At 42.7% G+C, this 10,570-nt stretch overlaps 1 non-coding gene across 1 annotated transcript; it reads left to right on the top strand.

Moving 5' to 3' along the window:
• Positions 1-376: 376 nt before the first annotated feature.
• On the top strand, positions 377-452 carry TRNAA-AGC (transfer RNA alanine (anticodon AGC)). The gene has a single exon. It is a non-coding gene; the product is annotated as a tRNA-Ala (tRNA).
• Positions 453-10,570: the final 10,118 nt, after the last annotated feature.

Raw genomic sequence — 10,570 nt, 5'->3', positions numbered from 1 at the left:
ATGTATTAGCTGACTATTTTTGTCATACACTGGCACCCTCTTTAACATCTAGAAAGACGAGATGTAAATTAGGACGCATTTGTCTGTTATATACACAGTAGACACAGCAGAGTATACAAAATGTGTGGCCATGAGGGACAATAGATAACGCTGCCTCACTTAGTGAAACGCAGGCTCAGAGAGCTCTTTGCTCGGCCTTCTCCCGCGGACCAGCGCACAAACACAGCGTGCGGTGTCGAAGAGGTGCTTCGGCCATTCTCCAGATCACAGTTTTTGATGTGCATTTCTGCAAGATGTTTCCTAAAATGTCTTTTTGCTACCTCTACTTTTATCAGGCCCTTCAGAACACATAGAAAGTTATTTCAAAAAAGTACTGGCCCTGGCCGGTTGGCTCAGTGGTAGAGCGTCGGCCTAGCGTGCGGAAGTCCCGGGTTCGATTCCCGGCCAGGGCACACAGGAGAAGTGCCCATCTGCTTCTCCACCCCTCCCCCTCTCCTTCCTCTCTGTCTCTCTCTTCCCCTCCCGCAGCCAAGGCTCCATTGGAGCAAAAGATGGCCCGGGCACTGGGGATGGCTCCTTGGCCTCTGCCCCAGGCGCTAGGGTGGCTCTGGTCGCGACAGAGTGACCCCCCCCCCTCATGGGCAGAGCATTGCCCCCTGGTGGGCATGCCGGGTGGATCCCGGTCGGGTGCATGCGGGAGTCTGTCTGACTGTCTCCCCATTTCCAGCTTCAGAAAAAAAAAAAAAAAAAAAAAAGTACTTAGCATCGTCAACTAGTACACAGCAGTGAGGAACAAAATGCACACCTAAGACAATGGTTATAATACGACAATGTCTTCTAAATATGACCAGAAGTCTGGCAAAGAACGTCCTTGCCCTCATTCTCGAGGTCTACGCCGTGTTCTCTCACCCAGTAAATAAATGTGGACCTGTCGCTCTGGATGTCACATGTTTCCAGAGGTAGTCTAACAATTTCAAAAAGTCATTTCCAGACTACATTTATTAGTATTATTTCTAAATGGGCATTTGCAAGACCTGTGACTATGTAACCACTCAGCACACGCTGGTAACCTCTTTACACCAAGAAGGCGTGGGCAGAGCAACGTTGTCTTCTGCAAGGTTAGGAGGGGATGTAGACAGCCGCTCTGTCATATCGACACAGGCCTATAAATGGCCTGGAAATCTGCCCCAAGGGCGGTGGGCACTTCCAGCCAAATGGGTGTTATCTTGCCATTTGTCTCTAATGAAACCAAGGCCTATAGTGGAACAAAGACCTACTGTCCACTTCGGTGGACCTGGTCGCACTCCCCAGGGGGCCTGTGAAGGCCTTTGGCCATCATCTACAGGACCAGGTGAGGTCTCGTCCAGCTGGGACAGAGGAGTCACCCCAGGTGCCATATCCATGCGGCTTCAAGGCCTGATGGTGGGTGAGCTGTGTCCACCCACGTAGACCTGCATCCCAGTGGTCCCATCCTTCTCGCCCCGCCACGCGTGACACTCAGAGGCTGCGCGTCCTCGGTGGCGTGGCGGGGGCTTCGCTGAGACCCGTGGTCCACGATAGGCAGGATGAGGCACCGCCTAGGGCTGCAGAGATGCAGGTAGGGGTCAGGGGAGAGGTTTGCTGCTGCTTCAAAGTCTGGGTCCAGCCGGTGGGCTACCGCAGGCAGAGGTCTGGGTCCCCCTAGGGTGGAGCCTGCGCCTGTCCCCGGGTCCCTGGGTCACCTGCCCGCCCAAGGCCGCAGGACAAGGCCACGCTCCGCTCCTCACCGTGCTCTCTGCAGAACCTTGTTCCCCCTAGCTTGCCTAATATGTTGCAAACTGTTCAAACTCTGTCAGCCAAGGTCTGATTTAATATCCTATTCTAATCTAATGTTATTCAGTAGTCAAGGCAGTTCAAGAGCAATTGTTTTTGTGTTTAAGATGAAGTTAGAACAGAATTATTTTGTTTTGGATAAAAAGCCATTCTAATGTCTTACGTGCGCAACAAAGAATTAAAAGTTAATCTTTGATCCTGAAAGTAGTTGATAGAAATCAAAAGGCTCATAGTTACAGACGTGTGTGTCAGAAAGTACTTTAAATATCTGATACTGTTATAGAGTGCACACTAGTCAAAATGCTCTGGCATCAGTGTTTGGATAGAGTATACAGGGCCGACAGAAAAGTCAGTCTCTTCGTTCAAATATTGTGGATACTTTATAGAAAAAGAAGGGTTGGTTAAAAGGATATTTCATGCAGCAGACTATCATAGATTCAAGAATAATTATAAGATACAACATTATCAAAATTGGAATTTGGGGGCCCTGGCCGGTTAGCTCAGTGATAGAGCATCAGCCTGGCATGCGGGAGTCCCGGGTTCAATTCCCGGCCAGGGCACACAGGAGAAGCGCCCATCTGCTTCTCCACCCCTCCCCCTCTCCTTCCTCTCTGTCTCTCTCTTCCCCTCCCACAGCCAAGGCTCCATTGGAGCAAGGTTGGCCTGGGCGCTGAGGATGGCTCTGTGACCTCTGCCTCAGGCGCTAGAGTGGCTCTGGATGCAACAGAGTAACGCCCCCTGGTGGGCATGCCAGGTGGATCCCGGTCGGGCGCATGCGGGAGTCTGTCTGACTGCCTCCCCGTTTCCAGCTTCAGAAAAATGAAAAAAAAAAAATTGGAATTTGGGGGCAGTCAGAATGCGGAAGCCGGAGAGATGTGTCACCCAGAGCCTTCTAGGAGAGGTTTGTCACCGGCCGTGGGAGTGCAGACGGCCGTGGGCTGCCTCAAGCCGGGGTCCCACCCTTACAGACCAGGCCAGCCCAGCCTGACTCAGACAGCTCTGATGGGTGATACTCTTCCACAGCTCTCTGCTGGGTTCGACAAAGCTTGGTGAGCTCTGGATCACAGTGCTCAAGCAAGCCTCCTCTACCCAAGCCTCCTCCCTCCCTCACTTCCACAGGAATTGATTCTTAATAAATAACTTGCACTCTAGACGCAGTGTTATGGGCACAATTACCTTCTCCTCAAACTTCACATGTTGCAGTTACTACCTCCCCCCCCAGTACCTCAGAATGTGACTGCATTTGGAGATAGGATCTTTAAAGAGGTAATTAAGTCAAAATAAGGTCAATACAGTATATCAGGCCATATATATATAATATATATATACACAGATATATTTAGGCAAATCCATGGACTAAATGTGTTCCTTCAGTGAAGTACATGCAAATTCTCTGTGTTTCTTTGTTAAGGTAGTTCTTTTTTTTTCCTTTTAAAAAAAAAAAGTATTTATGAGCTTAGTGTTATATTCATATAATAGGGAAAGACCCTCAATGAAAAACAGTAATCCTCTGTCCCGTCGTCCAGAGAATGAAGCTCTGTGGTGATATGAATGTTCACGTCTTTAAAGCAACATGCCCATACTGCTGTTTCTTGATGCATGGTCATTGTCTGTTGACTTCCCATCAGAGGAGGTAGAAAGTTAGTTCTTTTCTATCACCACTCTTTTCTTTATTATTGTGTTGTTGTTTTTTTAGGGCTTGTTTCCCAGAAGGCTTGAGTTGAGAATTGCATTTTCAAGAGAACATTCTCTTTGGCTCCATGAAGCAAAAGCATATTTATGAGCGAGTATTGGAAGCCTGTGCTCTCTTCCCTAATTTGGAGCCGTTACCAAAGGGGGATCAAACTGAGATAGGAGAAAGAGTACGGAAAACACTGTTTCCCACATGCAGGAATAAAATTCCATCCAATAAAATACTGATAGCCTTTTGACTGACACCTTGAAGCATTATACTACTATAATTTTGAAAAGTCATTATAGAATTCCTATAAAATACATGGCAATATTAAGGACAAATACTTATAATTGACTATTTGGGAAAAGAGATTAAAGATCATCAGGAAATCCCGTGGTTAGTATCCACGTGAGGGGTTGAAAAGGCCGTGGTTGGATTATCGACACTATGTTCTAGTTGCTGGCGTAACGCTACTGATAGTCTAATGAGTGAGTAAAAGTTTTGTGTTTTCTTGGGTCTCTTGTGTGGAAAGTCAAGCCTGGGACAGGAGTGACAGAGCACCAGTCTTAGCGGTGGCACCGCGGCCAGGTACGAAGGAGGCTCTGAGACGGTGGCGTCTCTCCGTGCCTATTCCATGTGTACTTGTTCTTGTTTGAGAGGAACTTGCCTCCCAGCCATCTTATTCTTTGTTCTACTTTACTTGCATTGTGTTAAGGAATAGTCATTATGCTGATCAGTGTTTTGGAATTAAAACAGAACAAAACAAAACAAGATATCACGAGGCAAAGTATGGACCCCAAGAGTTTATCCCCAACCTGTAACTAAAATCTTCATTAATTAAACATGAATGCAAAAGCAGCTTCTGCCTGTGGTCCCTGCATACTATAAAGATGAATGAATAATCCTACCAAGTACCTCGAATTTCTGAAAAGAGGGTTTGCATGACATTGTTAGGCATTTTTACCCCTGGCCTCATTGTTATTTAATTGTTCTCTTATATAAATTGATTAAAAAATATATAAAACAATGTTGTAAAAAGTGTAAATATTGAAAATCAGGTATGAGGCAAAGTTTACCTTTCAGCTAGACTTACATTGGCTTCGTTCATAGCCTGTTACTTTGCGGATGTATTTTCTCAAGGTATTAAATTTCGTTTTTTCCCAACCCCTGTGTTTCTTCTGGCGTCTTCACTATTTCTAGGCAAATGGCACCACAGCTAAAATTGTGCAGATATGAGACTTCTTCTTCAAATTTGTTAATATATAGTGAACAGTGTGCTGATAAAGTCAATCTCTAATAATATGAACTAGCTGGTAGTCTGTAACTAAAAATAATTTAAAGAGGAAAAATTCAAGCATAAAATATAAATTTAATATAAGCAGTAATTGTGATTGCCATTTACAATTTCTGCTTTTTTATAATTACGTTTTTCCAAATCTGGTGAGGCACTTTAAATTTAACATGCAATTGAATTTTTTTTTTTAATGTATTCATTTTTTTTAGAGAGGAGAGGGAGAGACAGAGAGAGGAGAGACAGAGAGAGAGAAGGGGGGAGGAGCTGGAAGCATCAACTTGCTTGACCAGGCAAGCCCAGGGTTTCGAACCGGCGACCTCAGCATTTCCAGGTCGACGCTTTATCCACTGCACCACCACAGGTCAGGCACAATTGAATATTTTTTTAAAAAATGTGTTTACAGCTGTTTAAAAGACAACCAAGATAACAAAGGTAGAATTTTCCTCACTTTTATTCATCTTTTCCTTTGGCACATTTTTTCCCCGTCTTTTTTCCAAGTGACAGGATGGGAGATAGAAATCGCACATGTACCCTGACCAGGATCCACCCAGCAGTCACCATCTGGGGCCAATGCTCTGCCCATGTGGGGCCATCTTGCAACTGAGCTATTTTTAGTGCTTGAGGCAAAGGCTCCACAGAGCCATCTTCAGTGCACAGGCTGATGCACTTGAACCAATTGAATCATGGCTGTAGGAGGGGAAGAGAGAGAGAAAAAGAAGGGAGAAGGAGCAGGGTAGAGAAGCAATAGTCACTTCTCCTGTGTGCCCTGGCCAGGAATAAACTTGGGATATCTAAGCACCAGCCAATGCTCTACACAGAGCCAACTGGCCATGGCCCCTTTGGCATTTTTTAATTAACCACAAACATTCCCTAATCTGTTACATGCCCTTATTCTGCTATGAGGTATGTACAGTGAGCAAAAGAGCTATCACCCTGCCTTCAAGGGATTTGCAGTCCAGTGGATCTCTGCCAATGATAAGTGTTGTCTTTACTAATATTTATTCATCTCCTCGTGTCACACGCTGTGTCCTGGGAATGCAAGGGTGGACTGGGTGGGAGCGTGGAGGCCAGTGAGAGAGACTGGCTCGTGTACTGCCACCTCTAGCAATGGGATGAGCCCACAGAGCACTGCGAGACAAGAAGGGAGGGAGTGAATCACTTCACTTGGAACACTGGTGGGTGGAGGAATGCTTTCAAAGAGGACTTCTCAGAATGAGTAGCTTTTGAGTTGAAAAACGCTCTATGAGCTTCCAAGTAGAGGGATCAGCCCCTGCCCACATGTGACAGGGCATGCTAGTGCATTGGCAGGCCACAGTCTCTTGTTGAGGGGAGAGCATGGGAGAATGGTTACAAGATGAATTAGTATCAGAATAGAAGTATCTTAGATTTATTCTAAGGGATCTTTTGTTGATCACAGATAAGAGAAAGAGAGAGATGTGGGCATTCAAGATTTTTAAGCAAGATGATGACATAATTACAGAATAAATAACAACCAGGCAGAGAGGGTGGATAAGAGAGAGGATAGATTGAATGAAGGAGAAAAGTTAATGCTGATTGCGTCTATACTTGGTGTTGGATTTGTCCTAAGTATCTTACATTCATCTTGCTAAATGCTCCTGTAAAACCCAGGAGTTGAGGATTGTTATAATCTCACCCAAACACAACACACATTTACATCATGTATATGTACTTTTTCATTCTTGCCTTCCCTGCTAAGCTGTGACTTCCTCCTGACAGAGAGTCAGTTTCATTTATCTTTGATTCCCAAGTGTTGGCATAGCGGCCAGACCATTGTTATACGAAGGCGATCTCTGTTGAGTAAGAGGAGGGTGAGAAAGGAAAAGAAGCAGAGGCATGTTACAATCATAGGTCACCGGCTAAGTTCTGTGTTGCATGGCGGGTTCTTCAACCATATCAGTAAACACAAAATACAAAACAAATCAAGTAAATTGGGAGATGCCGCGTAATTCTCCATACATGGCTGTACATGACAACGTTAATTCTCACACGGAGTGATGTATGCTTCTTATTCTTGCTTCTTAAGTTGTACTTTTGCCAATACGACTTGTACTAATCTTTTTACAGAGGGAAATTGGACACGTTGGTTATTGCTCTGGTAATTTAGCTATTATTCTCAATTTCCTATGTGTCAATTGAAAAATGATCAGTGATGTCAGTATATTGTTGGCAGCCTCAGTTCTTACTTAATATTCCACAGGCATGACTTCTCAGAGTCAGGGAACTTGAAAATTTTCCCTCCTTAATTGTTAGTATCTAAACTTTGAGTGCAGGCTATTAAGAGAAAGTAGATATAGCAGTTAATTTGCACAATTTAGTAGCACTGGGAACAAAGGGGGTGAGGGAAGGCCTTTGGAATCCCAGTGTAAAGAAAGATTTGAGCGTTAATGTTGAATTATTATCTAGCCGTGCTACAGAAGAGAATTGGATATAGCTGCATGAACTGTGAGATTCATATTTTCCCTCTGTCTTGTTTTTTTTTTTCTCCTGCTCTGCTTTCAGGGTGTAAATATAAGTGGGAGCCAGAAGCATCAAGTACGTCTGGCTAGAGCTGTCTGTGGTGGGGCTGACAGCTACCTCCTGGGGGATCCCTTGTCTGCTGTGATGATGTTCGTGATGGAAAGCGACTTGTTAAAAAGGTGATCAGGCTCTCAAGCATTTTGAAAAACAAAGTGGCCATAGGTACACATTGTTTTGGGGGTGGTAATCTACACATCCTTGTGCCTAAAATTCCGATATTTTATTTGTTGAAGAAAAGTAGTCAAATTTCACATGAAAAATGGGATGTTACAATGTTCTTTAACAGACATATTTTAATGAATAATTTTTAAATTTTTACTTACCAATTTTTTCCAATGACAATTTATATGATTGTTAACTCATAGACCAGGGTTCGGGAACCTATGGCTCGTGAGCCAGATGTGGCTCTTTTGATGGCTGCATCTGGCTCTCGGACAAATCTTTAATAAAAAAATAATAACGTTAAAAATATAAAACATTCTCATGTATTACAATCCATTCATTTCCTATTGCTCATGTTCATGGTTGCAGGTGGCTAGAGCCAATCACAGCTGTCCTCCGGGACAACACCAAATTTTTACTGGATAATGCGTAACGTCCACGGGTCGTTGTATGGCTCTCAAGGAATTACATTTTAAAATATGTGGCGTTCATGGCTCTCTCAGCCAAAAAGGTTCCTGACCCCTGTCATAGACTAAGATCATTTTCTAAAGGGATTTATGCATCAAAATGAGTTCTTTTTGCCCTGGTCGGATGGCTCAGTGGTAGAGCGTCGACCTGGCGTGCAGGAGTCCCAGGTTCGATTTCCAGCCAGGGCACACAGGAGAAGTGCCCATCTGCTTCTCCACCCCTCCCCCTCTCCTTCCTCTCTGTCTCTCTCTTCCCCTCCCGCAGCCAAGACTCCACTTGAGCAAAGTTTGCCCAGGCGCTGAGGATGGCTCTGTGGCCTCTGCCTCAGGTGCTAGAATGGCTCTGATTGCGACAGAGCGACGCCCCAAGATGGGCAGAGCATCGCCCCCTGGTGGGCATGCCGGGTGGATCCTGGTCGGGCGCATGCGGGAGTCTGTCTGACTGCCTCCCCGTTTCCACCTTCAGATAAAAAAAAAAAAAAAAAAAAGAGTTCTTTTTTACTTAATTGATTTTAAATGGCATTTTAATGCATAACACTTTTTTAAAAAAGTATTATTTTATTGAGTGTTTATTACTTAAATAACAACTTAAAGTTGGCTTCATTAACAACAAAAATAGTTTATTTCGTGAAGGGACCAAGAAGAAGAAAATTAATATTTACCAACTCTATACCATGTTTGACACTATATTATTTCATTTAGTTCTTATAGCAAGACTCTAAGGTAGGTATCATTATTCTTGTTTTACAAATGAAGGAACACTGGACTCAAAATGACTCGACATAGGTTGTTCAAGTTGAGAACAGCAGAAATTTTTAAAAGTCTGTCTGACCACAAAACCATACCATTCCTTCACCATTTGTGTTTACAGATTTTTAATATAGAACACTCTGGAAAAACTTAAATAATGTATAAAATGATAAAATATACAAGGAAATAATAAATTGTCTTTACTTCCTGTAATGAACCCAAGATAAAAATTTCTTGTTTAATATTATGTGTATGTATAAGATAATATGGTAATATTTCAAGAGAAAGACTGAATTATGACTTTAATTAAACACTTTTTTGTAATACTACAAAACCTTAAAAAAGTAAGCAAGAATCAAAGATACGAAATTATTTTTAATTTGTTATGGAATTGATTTTTTTTTTTTTTATTGAGAGAGAGAGAGAGACAGACAGGGACAGACTGACAGGAAGGGAGAGAGATGAGAAGCATCAATTCTTTGTTGCAGCTCCTTAGTTGTTCATTGATTGCTTTCTCATATGTGTCTTGACCAGGGGACTACAGCAAACTGAGTGACTCCTTACTCAAGCCAGCGACCTTGGGCTCAAGCCAGCAACCTTGGGCTTCAAGGCAATGACCTTTGGGCTCAAGCCAGTGACCATGGGGTCTTGTCTATGACCCCATGCTCAAGCCAGGGATCCTGAGCTCAAGCTGGTGAGCCTGTGCTCAAGTTGACCACCTTGGGGTTTTGAACCTGGGTACTCAGTGTCCCAGGTTGATGCTCTATCCACTGTGCCACAACTTGGTCAGGTGTTGTGTCTTAATTTTTAAGTGAGATGAATGTGACTGAGTTTGGAAAACATATTTTCATTAAACATTGTAATTTCTAGCCAAATTCTAGTAGTAGAAATCTGCTCTTTTTTGTTGTTATTTTTTGTGTGTGAGCTAAATATATCTTCAACCCATAGTCTCTAATATATATTATAGATGTAAATGTAAAAATAGGCTGTAGACTTGAAAAGTCTGCTTGGATTGAGGTGATTATCAGACCAGGATACATCACCTAAAAATATAGATTTGTTGTAAGAGTTGAAGAATTTTTTTAGAAAAACAAAAAGAAGGAAGGACTCAAGAGAGGGAGGCAGGAAGTAAGAGAAGAATGGGAAAAAGTGAGAAAAATAATAAAACATTTGATCCTGATTAGATTTTGTTATATTATATTTTTTTGTAAGTGACTAAAATGAGTAATGAGTGAAGCAAATTAGCCTAATTAATTATGTGCCTCAAAATTTCCCTCTGCAACTCCTAATAGGAGACTAAAAGAAAAAATAAATAATAGAAATATGCAAATTAAAGAATGTGTGACTAGAATTATAGGGAAGAACAACTGGTCAAAATGGCTAAAATGGAGAATTGGAATGGATTACAGAGAATCAAGATCTTCAAGATCCAATAACACAGAATGTTGTAGATTTTACCTTGAAAAAAAGAGATTGGACTTTGAATTTATTTATTTATATTTTATTTTTGTGAAGGATAGGCTAATGCTAAGGATATGTGTATGATGTAGATGCTTCAGGTTGGAGCTTTGTGTACATACCAGATGTAGCTGACCCAATAGGTCAATTAATTAATTCTTTTCTCAGCTTAGAGATCTTGGACTGCTTCTCTTATTTATTGTCTTGGTGTTGACATCCAGTTTCATGATTTCAGTTACCTTTTATATGCAAATGCCTCCAAGTTTGTATCTCTAGCCTGCCCTGTCCTCTGAAGTCCAGCGTTGGTCAGCCCGCTGATCCTCTGCCCCTTTGATATGTAAACCACACCTCCGTCTTGTACGTACGGAATAGGACCCTTTATTTTCCCACACTACGCACAATCCTGCTCCTACT

This window comes from Saccopteryx leptura, chromosome 8 (genome assembly GCF_036850995.1).
Source record: "Saccopteryx leptura isolate mSacLep1 chromosome 8, mSacLep1_pri_phased_curated, whole genome shotgun sequence".
Taxonomy (NCBI): Eukaryota; Metazoa; Chordata; class Mammalia; order Chiroptera; family Emballonuridae; genus Saccopteryx; species Saccopteryx leptura.
This window is presented reverse-complemented; position numbering and strand designations above follow the sequence as displayed.